This window comes from Bos indicus x Bos taurus, chromosome 16 (assembly GCF_003369695.1).
Source record: "Bos indicus x Bos taurus breed Angus x Brahman F1 hybrid chromosome 16, Bos_hybrid_MaternalHap_v2.0, whole genome shotgun sequence".
Classification (NCBI taxonomy): Eukaryota; Metazoa; Chordata; class Mammalia; order Artiodactyla; family Bovidae; genus Bos; species Bos indicus x Bos taurus.
This window is the reverse complement of record NC_040091.1, coordinates 63,004,421-63,020,318: the sequence shown is the minus strand read 5'-3', so window position 1 is coordinate 63,020,318 and position 15,898 is coordinate 63,004,421. Positions and strand designations below refer to the sequence as shown.

At 47.1% G+C, this 15,898-nt stretch overlaps 1 protein-coding gene across 5 annotated transcripts in view; it reads left to right on the top strand.

Moving 5' to 3' along the window:
• The first annotated feature begins 268 nt into the window (after positions 1 to 268).
• The window catches only part of RGS8 (regulator of G protein signaling 8), a 47,368-nt gene continuing 31,738 nt past the window's right edge, over positions 269 to 15,898 (top strand). The window contains exons 1-3 of one of the 5 annotated variants that reach the window (XM_027565515.1): positions 269 to 503; positions 13,505 to 13,620; positions 14,777 to 14,849. The gene's annotated coding sequence lies outside the window, so the exon portion shown is untranslated. The other 4 variants (XM_027565516.1, XM_027565519.1, XM_027565518.1 and 1 more) reach the window with 4 other exon arrangements.

Genomic DNA, 15,898 nt, shown 5'->3' with positions numbered 1-15,898 from the left:
AACCCTGGGGGACCCCCTCTGCCCCCACTTCCAACCTCAGACCCCTGTGGGCTCTGCTTCTCCCTGCCTTCTGCAGCGCATTGGCCCCTCGGAGGCAGCTGCCAGTGAGCTCGCTGTCAGCAGGAGAGCCTCATAGGCAGTGCCATCCTGCTTGAGTCTGCGGTCCTCCCCCGACTCTGCGTGGCAGCGCGCATCATCTGTCAGAGTGCCCCCTCCCCTCCCTCCGCTTCCCCACCCCCTTCCCCGGGCGCTCGCTGCCTTCCCAGTTCATGAGATGCAAAGCCCCACAGGCGGGTGAGGAGCCAGCGGGAGCTGCATGTTACAGCCGCCCTGCTAGGGGCACCCCCACCCCACCCCCCGAGGTGAGGTGAGCCGCCCCTCGGCAGCCCTCTCCCATGTACCAGGAAGTGGCTGACTTGGTCACTCAGGGCTTCACCGAGCCATGCCCAGCTGGGACCAGCACCAGACAAACCTTCCCAGCTGCACTGCCCTCCACCAGACAGGTAAGAGAGAGCCGCTCTTCCAGCCGGGCGAGAGGGCCCCCGAACTGGCCCTCCCAGCCGGCCATCCTGAGCCATGAGTCTTGCTGGGAAGTGTAGGACACCCCAGGGCAGAAAAGGCGCTGTCTGCCTGTCATAACCCTACCCTCCCATTCTCTAACAGAGCTCCTTAGACAGACTGGGTTAAGCCGGTCACTCTTGCCAGGAGCAAGGGTGCAGGGACATGCCCATTCTTCCCGGACAGTGGGTGCTAAGCTGCCAATATCCTGTTTTTGTTCTTTCTCCTCCTCTGAAACCTCCTTTCTTGTCCAAGGGGACGCAGTATCTCCCTGCAGATCCCTTCGGGGGCTCTGTGATTATGGTTGATTGCTGCCTAGACCGTGTCACTTTCTGTTCGTTTCATTCATGTCTTCTTTGCTGTTGCGTTCAGCGGATCGCCGGCACAGCAGTCTGGCTGCCCACAGCATCTGTTCTGTTTCCAGACAGCGTGCAGGTCCCCTGTGCTGCTGGTGACTAACGCTGGTGACACATTCCGATGCAGGAGAACTCACAATCACAGTGGGTTCAAGGGAGATCAAAATACATCGGAGGTCACTGATCTTTTTGGGTTTTTTTTCAGCTTTATTGAGATGTAGTGACAGATAACATTGTAATATGTTTAAAGTGCCCAATGGGATGATTTGATACATGTATGCATTCTGAAAGGACTCCTACTGTCGAGTTAATTAACACATCCACTGGCAGATCACCAACTTCTAGTTTCAAATATTTTCCCACATTTTTATTATTGCATATAATATTGGAAGAATATCATCAAGTTTTGTTCACATTCTGTATTGTTTTCTTAGACTTAGTCTTAAAATGAGACTTGCTGGGATGGTGTGTGTTTTTTTTTTAAACTGATACAAGTGACATATAACATCATTTTGGTTTCAGGTTACAGTGTAATGATTTGATATATGTATGTATTATGAAAAGATCGCCACAATAAGTCCAGTTAACTTCCATCACCACACGTAGCTGCAATTGTCTTTTTTAGGAGAGGGCAGGTCACCAATTTCTAAGCAGTGAGTTGAGGACATAGTAAACACCTATAGGAGGGGATGCGTCCTTGGCATCAGCTTCTCAGAGCTGTCTAGAGGGGCGTGGAGGAGAGTGGCTTTTCTCTGTGCTAGAGTCATTCCATCTCAGTCTATTGTTTCACTCCATATTTAAAACCTGGCTGAAGGTCCTCATAGGTGTTTATCTTGGGATGCTTTCAAACTAATGAAATAGGAAGGAAAGCCTACTCCTCCTGCAACTTGGGTTATTTTTGGATTATTTGTTCCTACAGTTTTGGAAAATTCCAGGTTTTTTTGGGAAGATGCAGGAGGTGCTGGAAAGTGGGGGAGTGAGATAACGGTTATCACGAGAGCATCTAAGTGCTTGGGGGAAAGTTCAAAGCTCTAACTGGCAATGTGTTGTTATGCTGATGATGGCTTTTACTTTTAGTTTGGGAATGGTATCCCTGTGAGCACTCAGTCAGTCTGGCAAACTGTTTTTATTAACCATTTGTTCTTTGCTCAGTCCTTAGAATAGGTGTCCTAGTAGAAGATTGATGGGAGAGGGGTGAATGGGGATTGGAGAGTGTTGGGTGGCCCCTAGTCCACCGTGGCCTGGCCGAGGTAAGCTGCTCCTGGAGACCCTGTTATTTTGGCATTAAAATTTTTTCTCACACAGTGCTTTATGCACAAAGGAATCTTAAAACTTTCTCATATTCTTTGTCCAGTTGAATTAGACTTTTGCTTGAAGCCAAGGTCTTTCTCCTATGGGTCAGTGAGCTTCAACCACAAGAGTCATTTCACAAATGCCAGGGACTCCCAAGGGATTGAGTAAGAGGTAGATGGTTGGCTGCACAAAATCCATCATATTATCATTTTAAAAATCCTCCAAATGTGGGTCTCAGGGATGGGTCAGCAGCAGCAGTACTGAATGTGATGCAATGTTGGAGAGAGTGGAAAAAGCCCTGGTGGTCCTGGGTTTGAGTCTCCCTAGGGTCATTAATCGAATTACCCTGTGTCCTTCACTCAGGGATCCTGTACAGCTTTGCTTTTATCATCTGTAAAATGGGTACAATATCAAGGGCCCAACTTACCTCCAAAAGTTTTTATGAGGATCAACTAAAAAATGATGATAGCTGCCAGTTATCAAGATGTGCTGGGCAACTTTACTAGGTATCTTCCTCACAAGATGCTGTTTAATCCTTCCAACTTCCCTAAAACTTAGTCTCCAGGAGCTTAAAAAACTTGATCAGTTAAAGAAGTGAAAGCAATTTTTAGGTTTTGGCAGTGCCATACAAATACAAGTTTTGTTGTGTATCACGACTTCATGGCTTAGGATATTTATCCTGCTAATCCTTTCCCAGGCTCTCCTATCCCATGTGTTTGCTGATTTCATTTCTGTCCAAATACTTATAGCTCCAGAGCCACTAGAAATGCTCCTTGCTTTTCCTCTGTCTTGAAAATTAGAATACTTTTCACTGTTCAAGAAGCATCAACATTCTCATCAGAACCTTTATCAGGCCTCTCTGTTTGGAATTTCCAAAAAACTTTTGAATCCTTCAATAAAAGGTCCTAAAAAGAAGAGGGTCTCAGAAAAGCTGAATGGCTTAAGGTAGATTCCTACCAGGGCCTTGTCTCTCAAGGAAAAGTGTCAGAATTTGCTCAGCGTCTTTGTGCATCAGAGTGCACCCACGCAGCCCTGGTCCCTCCTCCCGCCCGCAGTGCAGACATTCATGTGTGCCCGGCACAGGCCTGAAAGCAAAGCATTTCATTTTCCAGGGGGGTCTGTGAAGGTAGGAATAGATCCCAGCAGGAGACCTGCCCCCAGTCTCCACACCACCATTTCCTGCCACTGTTGGTGTGGCCAGCCCCATGCCCTGGTCTGATGGCTGTGGAGCTTCTTTTTTGCATAAATCTGGCTAGCTGGCTGGACTGGACCCGTCAGGGAGGACGTAAAAGCCATTGGCTGAAGTCATTAAAAATGGAGGATTAGAAACACCTGATTTTACATTCAGAGGAGGGGGAGAGTGCTGAAGCTGCTTTCTGACCACAGCTGTAGACCCTGATGGCAAATGGTAAAGCTTTTGTTACTGTCTATGAAGGGGAAGAGATTGATAACCAGCACCCTGGCACTGCGACATAGGAGGAGAGCCACACTCCTATTGTGACAGGGCCTCGTGCACTCACATCTCAGCCCCAGGGCCTTGAAAACTAGGTCCCGCTGCTTCTCCATCTCCTGCCCTGCTGCCCCATCCTCTGTAGCCTCCCCTCTACCCCTGTGTGGTGTCGGACCTCTGTCTTCTATGACTCTGATGCTCTCAGTGTGACTTCATGTTTTGATAAGGCTGAAGAATTTACAATCCATGTTTGCTTTAATATTACTGAATTCTTACAGTAGCTCAGGAAGTTGGCATTGCTTTAGTATTCTGATTTCACAGAGGAGACAGCAAGGTCTTAAGCCAAGAAAACTCAGCCACGAAGAGGATAAGTTGGAGTTTGAACCCTTTTTACTGGACCTGATAGCTCATACCATTTCTGTAATTCCTTGCTGCCTCTTCCAGTCATCATCCTTGCTCCAAAGAGCCTCACTCACTCACCTGTTGTCTGGTTCAGTTAAGTTCAACAAACATTTATTGAGCATCTTCTTGGTGCCAGGCACTGGGCTAGGTGTTGGAGATGTAGAGAGGAAAAAGCTTTTACCTGTGTCGTCTGTATAGGTCATGAAATGGACCCATGCCGCCTGGTACATTGCTTGGCGCGTAGGAGATACCTAAGGGTTAGTTGAATAAATGAATGAAAGAATGGATACAGTTTCCTGTCCTTGGTGAATTTAAGAGACTGGGTAGGAGACGAGAGTTGTAGGCACTTAATCATGCCGAGTGCTGAGGTAGAGAAGTATGTCCAGGAGCACAGAGTAGGACACTTGCAAAACCTGGCTGTGCAGAGGAGCCTGCTTGGAGGAAGTGGTCCTGAGTGCAGCCAGAAGGGTGAGGAGGCAGAACAAATTACAGAAACAAGGCCTAGAGACTTGGAACCATGATGTGTGCTCAAGACTGTGAGCACTTTGGAGTTACTAGAGCATGAAGCATCAGCCACTGGGCTGGTGGGCAACTCTCAGGTAGGTGGGACCCAGGTCCTGAGAACTTTATGTGTCAGAATATTTAAGCTTGAACTTTATTCCGAGGCTTGGGCTTACAGGTTGTGAGGTGAAGGGACCATAATCATGTTTTACATAGGTGATTACGGCTGCAGACTGGAGTTGAATTTAAGGAGGTAGGCTGGATCACAGAGCCCGAGAACAAGAACCAGGAACTATGAGCCAGGAGGTGAACCAGAGCAATGGTAGTAAGAAAGAGAGGAGGCAGGTGTAAAAACTGAAGGAGATTTAATCAGTATGCTTTGGTAACTGCTTGACTATAGGAGATGAAAGAAAAGGTGTCATCTCTAATTGCTTCCCTATTTTTGGCTCGAGTTACTCAGTGGATGTTGGTGCCAGAAGCTGAAACCAAAGATGGCAGAGAAAGCCAAGATTTGTAGGTATATGGGGGAAGGGTGGGCGAAAATGGGTCAGGAGAAGAAGTGGGTATGATGTACTCAATTTTTAGATAGATCTGGGTATGTTGTGCCTGGGGAATATCTGAGAGGTATATTCAGCAACCATGGGCTATAAGAATGTTTACACTTGGGAAAAGGGCCAGAATTAGAGGAAAGTATTTGGAAATGGTCAGTATATCTGTGTAGTTAGGAGTGCGGACAAGGATAAGATTGCCCAAGAAGCATTTAAGGAGAGGAGAACAGGAAGCCAAGGTTAGAAAGCAGGAGAATATCAATATTTATGCTTTGAGAAGAGGAGGAGCTAGCAAAGAAGACCAAGGGAAAGGGCAGTTAGGACAGTGTCAGGTAGAGGAGACTAAGGGAGTAGGAATGCTAGAAGTGACAGGTCACCGTGGTGGATGCAGTGAAGAGGTCCTTAAAGACAAGTGTCATTGGATGTCACAGGATGGGGGGGTCCCTGTTTCAGGGCAGTGGTGGGGATGGAAGCCAATTGTGAAGAACTGAGGATGGGATAGGAAGTGGGGAAACGGGAGATGCTGTCAGACAGCTTTGCTGACAAAGGGAGGAATACCCAAGGGGGATTTTTTTTAATGAAAGAGTACTTTTATTTGTAAGTGTAATGGGGGAGAGAAAGAATAAAGATAGAGAGTTGATCAAGCAGGGAGGGTTAAGTGGGGAAGCAGGGCCTCGAGGAAGAATTTGCCCTGATAGACACACCTGCGAGGGGTGGATGTGCATAGACTTGCAGATGAGGAGACAGGAGAAGAGGTTGAGGTTATTTCATACCTGAGGGCTTGATGATCATGATGAACCAGGAGATGAGGCTGTGGACATGTGAAGGATCACGTTCTAGAAGCCCTCTCTTCTCTGTGGACTTCCCAGGTGGCTCAGTAGTAAAGAATCTGCCTGCAATGTAGGAGATGTGGGTTCAAACCTTGGGTCAGGAAGATCTGCTGGACGAGGAAATGGCAACTCCCTTCAGTATTTTTGCCTGAAAAATTCCATGGACAGAGGAGCCTGGAGGGTTACAGGCCATGGGGCTACAAAGAGTCGGACATGACTGAGCGATGGAGAATGAGCACGCACACTCTTCCTTACTCTCTGGCTTCCTGCCCTTTGCCTTCGCAGAAGCCAGCTGGCCACTGGGAAGCTAATTTGTAAAAAGTGAGTTCACTGTGTAAGGCTCAGGTCACAATAGGGGCAGGGAAGGGTTGGGGATGTAAGCAAACAGGTCATCCTTTGCATCCTCGTCCAAGGGTGACTTGTGGCCCTGGATTCTGGATGTTTGGGCAGCTCAGAAATGGGAGGAAAGGAAGTAAGTAGCTGGATGCTGTTCTAATAGCTCTGTGCTGAGTCCTGACTATGGCTCTAAGAAATGTGACTTTGGGCAAAGTCTTTAAAGTTTAGGTTCTGTAGGTGATATCTGAGAGTCATACCCACTCTAAACCTCTATGAATTTTAGCACCTGCTCCCTAGGAGTCAAACAGTTTTTTGGTTTTTTTTTTTTTTTAAGTTGATTTATCCTTGGGGAGGAAAGCTTACAAAGGAAAATAAACAGGAAATCAATTTCTATTCAAATTGCATCTTTCATATTTTGATTTCCTTGCACTAACAGTTTACACATATGCTCTTTTTACTAAAGCATATCTTGTCACACTAAAAAAAAAAAATTAGGCATACTATCAAAAATACACAAGTCAAGAAGACAGGACAACTCAGCTTTGATCCCCTTGCACTCACCACCCTGGGTGATTTTTAAGCAATTTCCAGATAGCATATCATTTCAATGTTAAATATTTCCAGGTGTATTTCTAAAGAGTGAGATTGCTTAAGGAAAAAAAAAAACCCTTAGTATTGATATCACATTAACAATAATATCTAATCAGTGTTCCCCCTTCCCCCAATTGTCTCATAATATTTTTTTATGTCTTTAAATTCAAATCAGGGTTCAAGTTAAATTTCACACACTGTATTTGGTTGATGTGCTTCTTAAGGTTTTGTTTTGTTTTTTAACACTGATGGCCACTGTCTGAGAGTCCTGTAATTCCATAACAACTCCTGATTTCATGTCATTTCTCCCAGTGTAGGTCTGCCATTTAATTTTAGGAGCTCTAGGGAACCACTGCAGTTTAGACAACAAAGCCTCCGAAGATTCATTTTAAAATTCCTTCTAGACACGCTTAGAGGGAGAAGTATAAAAATAATGAATAAAGAAAAGAGGATAGAAAGAAGGAAAGGCTGGAGGGAGTCATAAGGAGACACACGAAGGCTCAAGGGGGACAAAAGAAAACAGCTTTTGTAGCTGGGACTTGAGTAACGCCCATCCACCAAGAAGCTTGAAAATCCTTACAAATGTGTTTCATACTTTTTTTTTTTTTTGCTGTTACCTGGCTTAGCAAGTGGCAAACATGAATCTTTAAACAATAACATTCTATCTATTTAGCGTGTTTTCCCAGACAGCTTATCAAATAGCTGAGTGGGTATCGTTGAAGTCATCCCCTATGTAAAGTGGGGAAGGGTAGGAATTCTAATTCCCATTTTACAGATGATGAAACAATTGATACAGCTAATAATGGTGGCTCACAGTCACTTGCCGTTCATCAAACATAATGCTGAACTTGATGATGTTATCTAATTGGATCCTTTTAACAAGCTGATGACATTGGTATAAGGATCGTTATAATCTTTGTAGCAAACTGATGACATGATGAAAATAATACTCAGAGAGGGAGAATAACTTGCCCGCAGTTACAGATCTGGGGAAGTCAAGGAGCAGAGATGGAAATTCAGGGCTGTCAAACCCACTGTTCTTTTTTTCCAGGTCAGTCTACTCTCTACTAAGTCATCAATCTTGTTCTGCATAGACTTGCTTACTGGCAAAATTCCATTTAGAGAGTAGCACAGAGCATCACCAAATATAATAACAGGGTACAGTGTGCTGGAATTTGCAAAGCATTTTCCTTCCCACAGACTGTCTCATTTCTTTCTTATAACCACCTTGAAAAATAGGGCAGGTGTGTTAATTTGTGTTTTACAGATGAGGAAATTGAAATTCAAAGCTCTTGGTTATGTTAGTTGGTAATCATGCAGCTAGTGAGGGCAGTGAGTGTCACCGAGCTAGTTTGCAGCAGAGTGAGGATCAGAGGCTCTTTCTTCTGATTCCAGAGCCCGTGTTTCTCGGGTCCTCTTTGCAAACCTCCTGGGCCCACACCTTTAGCTGCTGACTTTTTTCCATGCCCCCTCTGATGTTCCTTGTGCAAAGTCGAGTAGGCTTATTACAAATTAAATATCAGGAAGCTCGAACTGATGAACAGGAAGGAAATGAGGCTGCTAATGCTCAGAGGAATGGAATCGAGATGCATTTTTTTTTTTTTAGCAGAATTTTGGGCCAACTGGCCTCTTTCTGTCCTTCCCTTCCCTGTGTCCTTCCAGTCTCCATGGAAACCCCAAATCAATGTGGCATATGTTGATTCATGTTTCTACTGTTACTAGGAAGCTACAAACTGGAAATTGCTTTTAAAAGATTTGTGGAAGAGCTTTAGCATGCTGACCAGAATTCAAATCTAATATCCAAATGACTGTTTTATTAAAAGCTTTTAATGTGGTCCTATCCTAGGTGGTATGTTGATGAAATCAGCACACAGGGGGCATTTGGCAATAAACCTCCGCTTCCACTATCGTGGCTTTTAAAAATATTATATTGCAGTCTTTAATTCCCTTTATCTTCAATGTAATTACATTTCTGTGGCCCGTGTGACAATGCCAGGTGTCCTTTTGCTCTTGATTAATTCCACTCTGCCCCGACCAGGCAGTTGGGAACAATAGTTTGCAGATGCCGTACATACCTGGATGGCTGCCCCTGGGCGTCATTAACGTTGGTCTGACTTCCATCTTGACCTGGAGACTGCAGAAGTCTGGTGTGTTTCTGCCATAAGGAATCCTCGGTGATTTTTCACATTTTCTCATGAACTGAAAATCAAATGCAGCTGACATTTATTAAACATCTGCTCCATACCAGGCAATGAAAATTGATGGCAGGGGGAACGAGTCAGAGACTCTGTCTTTGTGACACACACAGTCATTTGGGAGGATCTGAAAACATAGATCACAAGGATAAACTACAGGCTGTGATGCGGGCTGTCAGAGAATCACAGCACAGCGGCGATGTCGGAATGGGGGGATTCCTCCCAACTGAGGGAGCTCTGGAAACGCTTTGGAAAGGCGAAGTTTTAGCTTGGAGATATTGGGTTTCAGGAAGGAACTGGGGGTTAAGAGACAGACCCAGAGTGGAGACATTCAAAGAGACTAGCTGAGGAATCAGGTGTGTGCTTGCATGCATGTGTGCACACATGCACATGCCTGAGTGTACAACGGGATGTGAGACTGGATAGGTAAGTGAGACCAGATTATTGGAATATCAGGCAGAATAGGGAGTTACGGTGGAGCCCGTTACACAGATGATCTGCTTTGTTGTTGGTTGTTGCTGTTCAATCGCTCAGTTGTGTCCCAGTCTTTTGCAACCCTGTGGACTCTAGCCCACCAGGCTCCCCTGTCCATGGGATTTTCCAGGCAAGAATACCAGAGTGGGTTGCCATTTCCTCCTCCAGGGGATCTTCCCGACCCAGGGATCAAACCCGTGTCTCCTGCACTGCAGGTGGATTCTTACCACTGAACCACCAGGGAAGATTTGCTTTATGGATCTATTCAGTAGGTTACTCTTGTGGAGTGTGCCAGAAGGTTTGTGGGGAATGGGGGTGATGAAATAGGGACAGGAAGGTCAGTTATTTAGGGGAGGTGAAAGGGCATGCATTGTGCTGGGTGCTGATAACCTCTGACATGGCAGCATCAATGGATGCGAGATGAGGAAATTCAGAAATAAATCAGAAGTACAATGACAAGGTTTAGAAATCAATTCAGCAAGAGGAATGGAGGGAAAGAAACCCCAGATACCTGCATTTATTACCTTGAGGGTCTGGAACACAGTGATGTCATGAATGCACACAGGAGCCCAGCAAGAATGGAGGACTTGGAGGGGAAGGTGGTTGTTTTGGAGACAGTTGAGAGTCTGCAGGGTCTGAGAGGGGTGGGGCTGTTTAGAAGACCTCTTGAAGTGCAGCATGGAGCTCAAGAGAGCTAGGACCAAAGTCGTGATTCTGGAGAGAAGCCGTGACCGGTGCTTGGGAGGATGGAGTTCCACAGAGGAGCAAGTGCAGAGAGGGACGATCATCGAGGTGCCCGGCAGCCAGAAGTGCCGAGAAGCCAGAGCAGGGCTTGCGGTGATTGCTTTCCCAGGAAAAACCATGAGTCGCAACCTGAGATGCTGTCCTATGCCTAGTTTTCAGCCAGCAGCTCAGGAGCTGTAAACAGAGAAGAATCCAGAGTTCTATGTCCCTGGACCAGAGTCCAAGTAGCAGGGGCCTTTCTCATTAGCCCTCCAACCTGCTTGCCTTTTCCTATCTCTCTCCTTTGGAAAGAAAACCATGCCAGGATACATATCCCCTCAGTTCAACTTAATTTCCTGCCCCTAAATTCTTTATACACCTGCCTCTATAGGAAGGAAGATAAGAGTCCTCCCTTAAAAAATTATTTATTTGACTGCACTGGGTTTTGGTTGGGGCATGCGGGATCTTGGGGGCTTTTCAGGTGGTGCTAGTGGTAAAAAATCCATCTGCCAATGCAGGAGACTCCAGAGATGTGGGTTGGTTCCCTGGGTCGGGAAGATCCCCTGGAGGAGGACATGGCAACCCACTCCATATTCTTACCTGGAAAATTCCACGGACAGAGGAATCTGGCGGGCTACAGTCCATGGGGTCGCCAGGAGTTGGACACGACTGAGTCTGCATACCCGAACCACTTGGGATCTTGAACCTGGACCTGCTACACTAGGCCACCAGGGAAATCCCTAGAGTCCTCCCTTGGGAGGGACCTGTCTGGTCTGTGTTGCTCAAACTGGGGTGCTGTGAGCTTACTCCTTGGTGTTTAAGAGAGTTTTCTTTTTACTCGTGTTAGAGTCATGTCTACACACCCTCATCCCTCTGCTCTTTATATTCCTGTTCTTTCTTTTAAAACTTTATTAATTATGGTATTTCTCCTTAAATGTTTGGGTTGGCTTATTGACTTGCTGCAACTGTATTAATTCTCTAAAAGCTAGTTGAAGATTCTGATGTCTGGTTAATATGGGTCAGCTTCCACTTGAGAGTTGGGCTCCCGTACAACACTCCCCTGCCTCCTCAGTGCCTTTAAATCCTGGATGCTGGACTGGGCAGTGTAAGACTTGGAGGAAGCCTCCAGCCCCCTGTGTTAGCACTAGTAAAGGGGTCCCACGCTGACCCTGCCTTTGTATTCAGGCAAAAGGTGGAATAGGCTGGAGGCACTGAGTTTGGTATCAGACACCCAGCTCTGTTGCTTATAAATGGCTTTTCTCTGTTTTCCCATCTGTAAAACAGATGGTAAAGACGTTGATCTTGTAAGTTTGTGTTAGTCACTCAGTCGTGTCCAACTCTTTGCAACCCCATGGGCTATGGCCCACCAGGATCCTCTGTCCATGGAATTCTCCAGGTAAGAATACTGGAGTGGGTTGCCATTCCCTTCTCCAGGGGATCTTCTGGACCCAGGGATGGAACCCAGGACTCCTGCATTAGGCAGATTCTTTACCGTCTGAGCCACCAGAGAAGCCTGTAAGTTTTTGGTGAGAGTTAAATAAGATAACAAAGTGCAATGTTTAGCACAGTGTCTGGCACATACTAGTCAGTTCAGTCACTCTTTCATGTCCGACTCTTTGTGACCCCATGGACTGCAGCACGCCAGGCTTCCCTGTCCATCACTAACTCCCGGAGCTTGCTCAGACTCGTGTCCATTGAGTCGCTGATGGCATCCAACAATCTCACCCTCTGTCGTCCCCTTCTCCTCCTGTCTTCAATCTTTCCCAGCATCAGGATCTTTTCCAGTGAATCAGTTCTTCTCATCAGGTGGCCAAAGTATTGGAGCTTCAGCTTTAGCATCAGTCCTTCCAATGAATATTCAGAACTGATTTCCTTTAGGATTGACTGTTTTGATCCCCTTGCAGTATGAAAGGAGTATGAACAGTATGAAAATGGCACATACCAAGTGCTCATTAAACATTAGCCCTGGATGAGGAATCTAGGGGTGGATCCAGCTTATAGTATAAACTTACCTTGGATTGCTGCTGCTGCTGCTAAGTCGCTTCAGTCGTGTCCAACTCTGTGCGACCCCATAGACGGCAGCGCACCAGGCTCCCCCGTCCTTGGGATTCTCCAGGCAAGAACACTGGAGTGGGTTGCCATTTCCTTCTCCAATGCATGAAAGTGAAAAGTGAAAGTGAAGTCACTTGAGTTGTGTCCAACTCTTAGCGACCCCATGGACTGCAGCCTACCAGGCTCCTCGTCCATGGGATTTTCCAGGCAAGAGTACTGGAGTGGGGTGCCATTGCCTTCTCCGTACCTTGGATTAGGGAAGCGCTTATCGCTGGGCTTTTATTCACTGGTTTATCTGTGTGCCTGTTTCTGATGGTACAGTTCACCAGGAAAATGCCCAGAAGTGAACGATTCTCTTTATGCTTTAATTCGAAACCCCAGTTTGCCTTGGGGTTCAGGACAGGAATTCGGAGGGATAGAAAACGCTCGTTTGCATCTCCTTTTATAACACGAAGTTCCCTTTACCTAACAGAGGGGCACTGTGGACATTTTCAGAGAGAGACTATGAGTCACTGTGGAGGCAGCATCAGAATTTTTATTTCATCCTATCATCAGTGTGGTTGCGGCAGAGTCATTGCACTGAGAGGGTCCAGGCTATGCACCAATAGATCTGCCAGGAAAGACTGCGTTCTGGCGTGACGTAGTAGAAAAAGCTCTGCTCTAAAAGTCATAAGGAAGCAAGTTCTGGTCCTTGAAGTGCCGCTGATGCGTGGTGTCACTTTGAAAAAGGCAGGTCACCTTTTCTACCCTCAGTTCTCTGATCTGTGTCACAGGGATGATAATACTGTCTCTTGACTGTGGCAAGGGGTTGTTGAGTGACAACACATGACAATGCTTTCTACATTGGGAACGGGTCAACAAAGAGAGTCTGGTATCTTTAGAATAAAAGCATCACTTTCCATAGTGATATCTGCTGATATCTCCAGCCAGTGCTGCTTTCTGGGTTTCAGGAATGATTTGCAGCAAAGTCTAGGTGCATTGGGAGCTAGTTCCTGGGTGGGAGCAGGAGGCGGTGCCTTAGAGACCTGGAGTGGAATGAGGAGAAAGAAGGTAAGTAAGCTTTATCCCAGGGCAGCGGTTTGTAAACTTTAGCATGCATTGAAATCACCCGCAAGGCCGGCCCCATCCCCAGAGTCTCCAATTCTGTAGGTCTGGGGGTGGGGCCTAAGACTTTACATTTTGAACACATTCCCAGGTGATGCTGACACTGCTGGTCCAGGGACCACGCTCGGAGAATTACTGTACTAGGGCAAGCAGGAAGAGAGAATCCTCCTTGTGGAACTGAACCGGGCAGTGTGAAGATCCATGTGGGTAAGGCGATTTGAAAGAAAAAAAAAAAAAAAAAGACGGTAGAAGATAGAAAAATAGAGATAGTGTGCGGATTGGGCAGAACAAAGGGAAAAGTCTCATTCCGTGACAAATGCAAGTCGGGAGAAGTTGCTAGGTGATGGATGAGCGAGAGGGGTGAATTTCCAGTGTAGGGAAACCCAGGTGAGAGGCAAGAGCATCGATTTGGAAATGTACAAGTCTGGGGAGGTGGAGATTTCTCATCAAGAAGTGAGGAGTGGTGTGGTTGGTTCTGGGGGCTGGGATGGGTTGGGGGGGACCAACGCCCCTGTGGGGTAAGAGGGGCAGCTGAGCTGTGGCAGAGGGGGATAATTTCAGCGCTGTGTGGTGTGGCTTGGCAGTGTGGCACAATAGAAATTGGGAGAAAGGGGGTGGAATTTAGATGTGTGACCTGCCCCATAGCTTTCTTGCTCTCTGCATTTATCACATCACATCACACCCAGCAAGACAGCCCCCCTCCTCCTGGTTCATTAGGAGATTTGATTCGGCTTGGCTCCTGCTGTCAGCAGCTGTCTGGGGGCAAAATCTTTATGCTCCCTGCTCCCTAAGCAGCAACCAGCCTTCAGCCAGCAGCAGAGCTCATTAGAAGACGCCCCCCGCCCCCCACCCAAACCCTTGATTTTCAGCTCACTGGTGGCGGGAAAGAGTTAATACCTCCAGCTTTGCTGCCCCCCTGGGCAGCCTCTGGGTGCTGAGGGAGGCAGCTCTGGGCTGTGGGAACTTCTCCCTGAGCTGCTGAGCTGCAGCCAGAGGAGCAGTGAAGCAGGTTAGTGAGGCTGAAGACGGAGATGCAGGAGGAGTGCCAGGCGAGCTCCGCTCAGGGGCACCTCCTGCATCCTGCCAATGAGGATGGGCGTGCAGCCTGTACCCGGGAGCTGAGCCGCCGCCCGCTGGGTGTAGGCTGCTTCAGTATTTACCGAATGTGACAAGCGGAGAGAAGAGCTTTCAGCGGGGCCGCTTGCTGCCCGGCTCAAGTGGTGGGAGGTGTGTTGTGCATGCAGGCATGTGGATATGTGTGTGTGTGTGTGTGCGTGCGCAAGTGTGCCTCCGTGTTCATGCACACATGCCCTTCACCCGCCAAGGATTTGACTGCTAAGAGAAAGATCTACTCTTTCCCCAGAGCTCCTTACCCGCAGCCTCTCTGACCATCCCGTTGGCAAAGACGCGCAGGCCATGAGGACTGGTCAAAGACAGTGAGTATCGCTTGGGTTACTCTCTTTCCTCTCTGGGGTGCCCGTGTGGGCTGATTGCATTATCCATATTTAATTAACCTGCCTCTCCATGCATATTGATTGCCTTCTTCCCGCTGAGGCTGTTAGTTCCTCTTCCCTCTTTATAAATCTTTGCTCTTCGCTTTTAACCTTTTTTTTTTTCTTTCCCCTTGAGTATCCTCACTTTCTAATGTGTCTCAGCCTGTCTGCCCCAGAGTCACCTGTAACTCGATGCCCACTTATTAGGGCACATGGACTATGGTACCATCATACCTTTGACCTTCCTGGGCTCTGGGTAACCCCAAACTCTTCTACAAATCGAGGGCCAAGTAGGGTAAGAGCCCCTAGGTGCTGGGATGAATGAGAAATGTGGGGTCAGGGTATCCTGCAAACTCTTACATACTTGACTAAGCTGATATAAGGGGCAGTGGAGGGGTTTAAAGGGCAATAGTGGCCAGTGTTGGATGCGGAAGAGAGAGAGGCAGACATCTGAGCAGCCCTGGGAAGCCGGCATGGATGGTGGTGGGACCGAAGAGCCGCAGGGCAGGGACAAAGGCCAGGTGATACCGCCCAGGTGACCTTGCCTGCTGTGAGTGTGGGTAGTAGTACCAGATTCTGCTCGGCCCCAAGCTAATAAAGGCTCCTGGCCTGGGGGTCCCCCTCCTCTGGGGCTCTAACCCACAAGTCCATGAAAATGAGGCTAAGATACTGCAAGTAATGATTCCTGGTGACGCTTATGGCTGTGAAGGACTTTGATTTCCTGACTTCTGCGCATGCAGGTATACGCACTGTTAGGGCAAAGATTGAGGAAACGTCCCTGCCAGGAACACAGCCCTAGCTCAGTCCCCTGCACACAAAGTCTAATTCTTTTCCCCCCCAGTTTTAAGAAAGCAGTCTTTTAATTTGATTAATTATAGTAGTATGAGAGAAGGTTTTTTTTTTTTTTTTTAAAGTATTGGTGAAATGTTCCCGGTGATATCAAAATAATTTAACCTGCGTAGATCTTGCTGGGGCCGTATCTATCTAAATTA